The sequence below is a fragment of the Lolium rigidum genome, chromosome 2, assembly GCF_022539505.1.
Source record: "Lolium rigidum isolate FL_2022 chromosome 2, APGP_CSIRO_Lrig_0.1, whole genome shotgun sequence".
Classification (NCBI taxonomy): Eukaryota; Viridiplantae; Streptophyta; class Magnoliopsida; order Poales; family Poaceae; genus Lolium; species Lolium rigidum.
The window spans coordinates 168,818,964-168,828,740 of record NC_061509.1 but is presented as its reverse complement, the minus strand read 5'-3'; positions in this window follow the sequence as shown (position 1 = coordinate 168,828,740).

Genomic DNA, 9,777 nt, shown 5'->3' with positions numbered 1-9,777 from the left:
AAGAGATAGTGAAATACAGGTGGTATGAATAAGTATGAGCAAGTAGTAACGGCGCGCGTAAAAGTGCTTGTCTGGCGTGTGGTTGATGGTGGTAATATTGCAGGAAGTAAAGATGCGATGAAAACAAGAAACAAGCAGCGATAGCGATATTTAGGAACAAGGCCTAGGGATCATACTTTCACTAGTGGACACTCTCAACATTGATCACATAACAGAATAAATAGATAGATGCTAGACTCTACACTCTCTTGTTGGATGATGAACACCACTAACTGTGTAGGATTACACGAACCCTTGATACGTCTCCAACGTATCGATAATTTCTTGTGTTCCATGCCACATTATTGATGTTATCTACATGTTTTATGCACACTTTATGTCATATTCGTGCATTTTCTGGAACTAACCTATTAACAAGATGCCGAAGTGCCAGTTCTGTTGTTTTCGCTGTTTTTGGTTTCAGAAATCCTAGTAAAGAAATATTCTCGGAATTGGACGAAATAAAAGCCCGGAGGCCTATTTTCTCACGAAGCTTCCGGAAGTCCGAAGGAGAGACGAAGAGGGGCCACGGGGCGCCAAACCCTAGGGCGGCGCGGCCCCCCCCTTGGCCGCGCCGGCCTGTGGTGTGGGCCCCCTGTGCCGCCTCTTGACCTGCCCTTCCGCCTACAAATAGCCTCCGTGACGAAACCCCCAGTACCGAGAGCCACGATACGGAAAACCTTCCAGAGACGCCGCCACCGCCGATCCCATCTCGGGGGATCCTGGAGATCGCCTCCGGCACCCTGCCGGAGAGGGGATTCATCTCCCGGAGGACTCTACACCGCCATGGTCGCCTCCGGAGTGATGAGTGAGTAGTCTACCCCTGGACTATGGGTCCATAGCAGTAGCTAGATGGTTGTCTTCTCCCCATTGTGCTATCATTGTCGGATCTTGTGAGCTGCCTATCATGATCAAGATCATCTATATGTAATTCTATATGTTGCGTTTGTTGGGATCCGATGAATAGAGAATACTTGTTATGTTGATTATCAAAGTTATGCTTATGTGTTGTTTATGATCTTGCATGCTCTCCGTTATTAGTAGATGCTCTGGCCAAGTAGATGCTTTTAACTCCAAGAGGGAGTACTTATGCTCGATAGTGGGTTCATGCCCGCATTGACACCAGGACGAGTGACGAAAAGTTCTAAGGTTGTGTTGTGCTCGTTGCCACTAGGGATAAAACATTGATGCTATGTCTAAGGATGTAGTTGTTGATTACATTACGCACCATACTTAATGCAATTGTCCGTTGTTTGCAACTTAATACTGGAGGGGGTTCGGATGATAACTTCGAAGGTGGACTTTTTAGGCATAGATGCAGTTGGATGGCGGTCTATGTACTTTGTCGTAATGCCCAATTAAATCTCACTATACTCATCATGATATGTATGTGCATTGTCATGCTCTCTTTATTTGTCAATTGCCCAACTGTAATTTGTTCACCCAACATGCTGTTCGTCTTATGGGAGAGACACCTCTAGTGAACTGTGGACCCCGGTCCAATTCTCTTTACTGAAATACAATCTACTTCAATACTTGTTTCTACTGTTTTCTCTCGCAAACAATCATCTTCCACACAATACGGTTAATCCTTTGTTACAGCAAGCCGGTGAGATTGACAACCTCCCTGTTTCGTTGGGGCAAAGTAGCTTGGTTGTGTTGTGCAGGTTCCACGTTGGCGCCGGAATCTCTGGTGTTGCGCCGCACTACATCCCGCCGCCATCAACCTTCAACGTGCTTCTTGGCTCCTCCTGGTTCGATAAACCTTGGTTTCTTTCACGAGGGAAAACTTGCTGCTGTGCGCATCATACCTTCCTCTTGGGGTTGCCCAACGAACGTGTGAAATACACGCCATCAAGCTCTTTTTCCGGCGCCGTTGCCGGGGAGATCAAGACACGCTGCAAGGGGAGTCTCCACTTCTCAATCTCTTTACTTTGTTTTTGTCTTGCTTTATTTTATTTACTACTTTGTTTGCTGCACTTATATCAAAATACAAAAAAATTAGTTGCTAGTTTTACTTTATTTGCTATCTTGTTTGCTATATCAAAAACACAAAAAAAATTAGTTTACTTGCATTTACTTTATCTAGTTCACTTTATTTACTATCGCTAAAATGAGTAATCCTGAAGTTGAAGTTCGTTCATTTAAGCAACAAGGGGAGAATGTTTAAAAGATGCTTGGTATAGAATTAGTGATGCCCATAATAGGTGCACTAAGAAACACTCCACCACTATCCTACTCAGGAATTTTTATGTTGGTATCTCTAGCTGGAATAGATATGTTCTTGATTGTCTCGCGGGAGGTAACTTCCTAGGTGCTCCCGCTTTAGAAGCTAGTTGCATTATTGAGAGTTTATTTGGAACACCACCTGTTAATGAAACTAAAAGTGAAACCTCCCTTGAGGATGTTATGAAAAAATTGGAAACCATAGAGAAAAATTGTAGCATTGAAACTAAAATGGAAATATTACTGGATAATACTGATAAACTTGATAAAATCCTAAGAGGAATTAATGAAAGAATTGCTACTCTAGAAACTTGTGCTATCCATGATAATCAAACCCATAGAATTGGTAAACTTGAAGAAGCTATGAGAAAATTGGGTTCAACTTTTTCTTCTCTTAAATTTAATGAGAAAGCCTATGTGGGTAAGGAGCAAAAATTCATGTATGTCTCTAAGGTGCCTAAACCAAAGAATTACTATAGGCCTAAAATTGATAAAACTCCCAACACCGCTGGTAATGATGTTGATGCTCCATCCTTCGATGTTACTTGATACACACTTTCTGCGCCTAGCTGAAAGGCGTTAAAGAAAAGCGCTTATGGGAGACAACCCATGTTTTTACCTACAGTACTTTGTTTTTATTTTGTGTCTTGGAAGTTGTTTACTACTGTAGCAACCTCTCCTTATCTTAGTTTTGAGTTTTGTTGTGCCAAGTTAAGCCGTTGATAGAAAAGTAAGTACTAGATTTGGATTACTGCGCAGTTCCAGATTTCTTTGCTGTCACGAATCTGAGCCCACTGCCCTGCAGGAAGCTCAGAAAATTATGCCAATTTACGTGCATGATCCTCAGATATGTACGCAACTTTCATTCAATTTGAGCATTTTCATTTGAGCAAGTCTGGTGCCATTTTAAAATTCGTCAATACGAACTGTTCTGTTTTGACAGATTCTGCCTTTTATTTCGCATTGCCTCTTTCGCTATGTTGGATGAATTTCTTTGATCCACTAATGTCCAGTAGCATTAAGCAATGTCCAGAAGTGTTAAGAATGAGTGTGTCACCTCTGAATATGTCAATTTATATTGAGCACTAACCCTCTAATGAGTTGTTTCGAGTTTGGTGTGGAGGAAGTTTTCAAGGATCAAGAGAGGAGTATGATGCAACATGATCAAGGAGAGTGAAAGCTCTAAGCTTGGGGATGCACCCGGTGGTTCACCCCTGCATATATCAAGAAGACTCAAGCGTCTAAGCTTGGGGATGCCCAAGGCATCCCCTTCTTCATCAACAAATTATCGGGTTCCTCCCCGAAACTACATTTTTATTCGGCCACATCTTATGTGCTTTTTCTTGGAGCGTCGTTTTGTTTTTGTTTTTGTTTTGTTTGAATAAAATGGATCCTAGCATTCACTTTATGGGAGAGATACACACTCCGCTGTAGCTTATGGACAAATATGTCCTTGGTTTCTACTCATAGTATTCATGGCGAAGTTTCTCCTTCGTTAAATTGTTATATGGTTGGAATTGGAAAATGATACATGTAGTAATTGCTATAAATGTTTTGGGTAATGTGATACTTGGCAATTGTTGTGCTCATGTTTAAGCTCTTGCATCATATGCTTTGCACCCATTAATGAAGAAATACATAGAGCATGCTAAAATTTGGTTTGCATATTTGGTTTCTCTAAGGTCTAGATAATTTCTAGTTTTGAGTTTGAACAACAAGGAAGACGGTATAGAGTATTATAATGCTTTCAATATGTCTTTTATGTGAGTTTTGCTGTACTAGTTCATCCTTGTGTTTGCCTCAAATAACCTTGCTAGCCTAAACCTTGTATCGAGAGGGAATACTTCTCATGCATCCAAAATACTTGAGCCAACCACTATGCCATTTGTGTCCACCATACCTACCTATACTACATGGTATTTTCCCGCCATTCCAAAGTAAATTGCTTGAGTGCTACCTTTAAAATTCCATCATTCACCTTTGCAATATATAGCTCATGGGACAAATAGCGTAAAAACTATTGTGGTATTGAATATGTAATTATGCACTTTATCTCTTATTAAGTTGCTTGTTGTGCGATAACCATGTTTACTGGGGAACGCCATCAACTCATTGTTGAATTTCATGTGAGTTGCTATGCATGTTCGTCTTGTCTGAAGTAAGGGCGATCTACACCGAGTTGAATGGTTTGAGCATGCATATTGTGAGAGAAGAACATTGGGCCGCTAACTAAAGCCATGTTCCATGGTGGAAGTTTCAGTTTTGGACAAACATCCTCAAATCTCTAATGCGAAAAGAATTAATTGTTGTTGAATGCTTAAAGCATTAAAAGAGGAGTCCATTATCTGTTGTCTATGTTGTCCCGGTATGGATGTCTAAGTTGAGAATAATCAAAAGCGAGAAATCCAAATGCGAGCTTTCTCCTTAGACCTTTGTACAGGCGGCATAGAGGTACCCCTTTGTGATACTTGGTTAAAGCATATGTATTGCGGTGATAATCCGGGTAGTCCAAGCTAATTAGGACAAGGTGCGAGCACTATTAGTACACTATGCATGAGGCTTGCAACTTATAAGATATAATTTACATGATGCATATGCTTTATTACTACCGTTGACAAAATTGTTTCATGTTTTCAAAATCAAAGCTCTAGCACAAATATAGCAATCGATGCTTTTCCTCTATGAGGACCATTCTTTTTACTTTTATGTTGAGTCGGTTCACCTATTTCTCTCCACCTCAAGAAGCAAACACTTGTGTGAACTGTGCATTGATTCTTACATACTTGCTTATTGCACTTATTATATTACTCTATGTTGACAATATCCATGAGATATACATGTTACAAGTTGAAAGCAACCGCTGAAACTTAATCTTCTTTTGTGTTGCTTCAATACCTTTACTTTGAATTATTGCTTTATGAGTTAACTCTTATGCAAGACTTATTGATGCTTGTCTTGAAATGCTATTCATGAAGAGTCTTTGCTTTATGATTCACTTGTTTACTCATGTCATACACATTGTTTTGATCGCTGCATTCTCTACATATGCTTTACAAATAGTATGATCAAGTTTATGATGGCATGTCACTCCGAAATTATCTTTGTTATCGTTTTACCTGCTCGGGACGAGCGAACTAAGCTTGGGGATGCTGATACGTCTCCAACGTATCGATAATTTCTTGTGTTCCATGCCACATTATTGATGTTATCTACATGTTTTATGCACACTTTATGTCATATTCGTGCATTTTCCGGAACTAACCTATTAACAAGATGCCGAAGTGCCGATTGCTTGTTTTCTGCTGTTTTTGGTTTCAGAAATCCTAGTAAAGAAATATTCTCGGAATTGGACGAAATAAAAGCCCGGAGGCCTATTTTCTCACGAAGCTTCCGAAGTCCGAAGGAGAGACGAAGAGGGGCCACGGGGGCGCCAAACCCTAGGGCGGCGCGGCCCCCCTTGGCCGCGCCGGCCGTGGTGTGGGCCCCCTGTGCCGCCTCTTGACCTGCCCTTCCGCCTACAAATAGCCTCCGTGACGAAACCCCCGATGCCGAGAGCCACGATACGGAAAACATTGCCGAGACGCCGTCGCCGCCGATCCCATCTCGGGGGATCCCGGAGATCGCCTCCGGCACCCTGCCGGAGAGGGGATTCATCTCCCGGAGGACTCTACACCGCCATGGTCGCCTCCGGAGTGATGAGTGAGTAGTCTACCCCTGGACTATGGGTCCATAGCAGTAGCTAGATGGTTGTCTTCTCCCCATTGTGCTATCATTGTCGGATCTTGTGAGCTGCCTATCATGATCAAGATCATCTATATGTAATTCTATATGTTGCGTTTGTTGGGATCCGATGAATAGAGAATACTTGTTATGTTGATTATCAAAGTTATGCTTATGTGTTGTTTATGATCTTGCATGCTCTCCGTTATTAGTAGATGCTCTGGCCAAGTAGATGCTTTTAACTCCAAGAGGGAGTACTTATGCTCGATAGTGGGTTCATGCCCGCATTGACACCGGGACGAGTGACGAAAAGTTCTAAGGTTGTGTTGTGCTGTTGCCACTAGGGATAAAACATTGATGCTATGTCTAAGGATGTAGTTGTTGATTACATTACGCACCATACTTAATGCAATTGTCTGTTGTTTGCAACTTAATACTGGAGGGGTTCGGATGATAACCTGAAGGTGGACTTTTTAGGCATAGATGCGGTTGGATGGCGGTCTATGTACTTTGTCGTAATGCCCAATTAAATCTCACTATACTCATCATGATATGTATGTGCATTGTCATGCTCTCTTTATTTGTCAATTGCCCAACCGTAATTTGTTCACCCAACATGCTGTTCGTCTTATGGGAGAGACACCTCTAGTGAACTGTGGACCCCGGTCCAATTCTCTTTACTTGAAATACAATCTACTACAATACTTGTTTCTACTGTTTTCTCTCGCAAACAATCATCTTCCACACAATACGGTTAATCCTTTGTTACAGCAAGCCGGTGAGATTGACAACCTCACTTGTTTCGTTGGGGCAAAGTAGCTTGGTTGTGTTGTGCAGGTTCCACGTTGGCGCCGGAATCTCCGGTGTTGCGCCGCACTACATCCCGCCGCCATCAACCTTCAACGTGCTTCTTGGCTCCTCCTGGTTCGATAAACCTTGGTTTCTTTCTGAGGGAAAACTTGCTGCTGTGCGCATCATACCTTCCTCTTGGGGTTGCCCAACGAACGTGTGAAATACACGCCATCAACCCTCAATGCCGGAGTTAACAAGCTCCACAATATTCGATGTTCATATTTAAATAACCTTAGAGTGCACGACAGATCAACATAACCAAACCAAGTACTAACATAGCATGCACACTATCACCTTCACGCTACGAAAGGAGGCATAGATCACATCAATACCATCATAGCAATAGTTAACTTCATAATCTACAAGAGATCACAATCATAGCCTACGCCAAGTACTACACGATGCACACACTCGTCACCATTACACCGTGCGGGAGGAATAAACTACTTTAATAACATCACTAGAGTAGCACACGGATAAATTGTGATACAAAACACATTGCAATCATAAAGAGATATAAATAAGCACTTCACTATGCCATTCATAACAGTGAATAAGTATTCGTGAAATATAGCCTAAGAGACCCACACGGTGCACACACTGTCACCTTTACACACGTGGGACAAGGAGTCTCCTGGAGATCACATAAGTAAAATCCACTTGACTAGCACAATGACATCTAGATTACAAGCGTCATCATATGAATCTCAATCATGTAAGGCAGCTCATGAGATTATTGTATTGAAACACATAGGAGAGAGATTAACCACATAGCTACCGGTACAGCCCCGAGCCTCGATGGAGAACTACTCCCTCCTCATGGGAGATAGCAGCGTTGATGAAGATGGCGGCGTGCCGGAACAGAGACTCCTGTCCCCCAGATCTTGGCTTCGCGATGGCGGCGGCTCTGGAAGGTTTTTCGTACCGTGGCTTTTTTCTTATCGAGGTTTTAGGTCAGGGACCTTTATATAGGCGAAGAGGCGGAGTCGGAAGGTCAACGAGGCGACGACACAACAGGGGGGCGCGGACCCCCCTTGGCCGCGCCAGGGTCATGTGTGGTGGGCTCGTGGCCCCCCTCCGGCGACTCTCGGGTGTTCCGGAAGCTTCGTGGAAAAATAGGATGCTCGGGCCTTGATTTCGTCCGATTCCGAGAATATTTCCTTACTAGGATTTCTGAAACCAAAAACAGCAGAAAAGCGGAACTGGCCCTTCGGCATCTCGTCAATAGGTTAGTTCCGGAAAACGCATAAATATGACATAAAGTATGCATAAAACATGTAGATATCATCAATAATGTGGCATGGAACATAAGAAATTATCGATACGTCGGAGACGTATCAGCATCCCCAAGCTTAGTTCCTGCTCGTCCCGAGAAGGTAAACGATAACAAAGATAATTTCTGGAGTGACATGCCATCATAACCTTGATCATACTATTGTAAACATATGTAATGAATGCAGCGATCAAAACAATGGTAATGACATGAGTAAACAACTGAATCATAAAGCAAAGACTTTTCATGAATAGTACTTCAAGACAAGCATCCATAAGTCTTGCATAAGAGTTAACTCATAAAGCAATAATTCAAAGTAAAAGGTATTGAAGCAACATAAAGGAAGATTAAGTTTCAGCGGTTGCTTTCAACTTGTAACATGTATATCTCATGGATATTGTCAACATAGAGTAATATAACAAGTGCAATATGCAAGTATGTAGGAATCAATGCACAGTTCACACAAGTGTTTGCTTCTTAAGGTGGAGAGAGATAGGTGAACTGACTCAACATAAAAGTAAAAGAAAGGTCCTTCGCAGAGGAAAGCATTGATTGCTATATTTGTGCTAGAGCTTTGGTTTTGAAAACATAAAGAGAGCATAAAAGTGAAGTTTTGAGAGGTGTTTGTTGTTGTCAACGAATGGTAGTGGGTACTCTAACCCCCTTGCCAGACAAACCTTCAAAGAGCGGCTCCCATGAATTATTTTTATTTTTGGGTGGCACTCCTTCCAACCTTTCTTTCACAAACCATGGCTAACCGAATCCTCGGGTGCCTGCCAACAATCTCATACCATGAAGGAGTGCCTTTTTATTTTAGTTTTATTATGATGACACTCCTCCCCACCTTTGCTTTCTCAAGCCATGGCTAACCGAATCCTTCGGGTGCCGTCCAACAATCACATACCATGGAGGAGTGTCTATTTAGGTTAATTAATTTGGGACTGGGAATCCCATTGCCGACTCTTTTCGCAAAATTATTGGATAAGCGGATGAAGCCACTAGTCCATTGGTGAAAGTTGCCCAACAAGAATGAAAGATAAACACCACATACTTCCTCATGAGCTATAAAACATTGACACAAATCAGAGGTGATAAATTTTGAATTATTTAAAGGTAGCACTCAAGCAATTTACTTTGGAATGGCGGAGAAATACCATGTAGTAGGTAGGTATGGTGGACACAAATGGCATAGTGGTTGGCTCAAGGATTTTGGATGCATGAGAAGTATTCCCTCTCGATACAAGGCTTAGGCTAGCAAGGTTATTTGAAACAAACACAAGGATGAACCGGTGCAGCAAAAATCACATAAAAGACATATTGTAAACATTATAAGACTCTACACCGTCTTCCTTGTTGTTCAAAACTCAATACTAGGAATTATCTAGACTTTAGAGAGACCAAATATGCAAACCAAATTTTAGCAAGCTCTTTGTATTTCTTCATTAATGGGTGCAAAGTATATGATGCAAGAGCTTAAACATGAGCACAACAATTGCCAAGTATCAAATTATTCAAGACATTCTACCAATTACTACATGTAGCATTTCCCGTTTCCAACCATATAACAATTAATGAAGCAGTTTCAACCTTCGCCATGAACATTAAAAGCTAAGAACACATGTGTTCATATGAACCAGCGGAGCGTGTCTCTCTCCCACACAAGCATT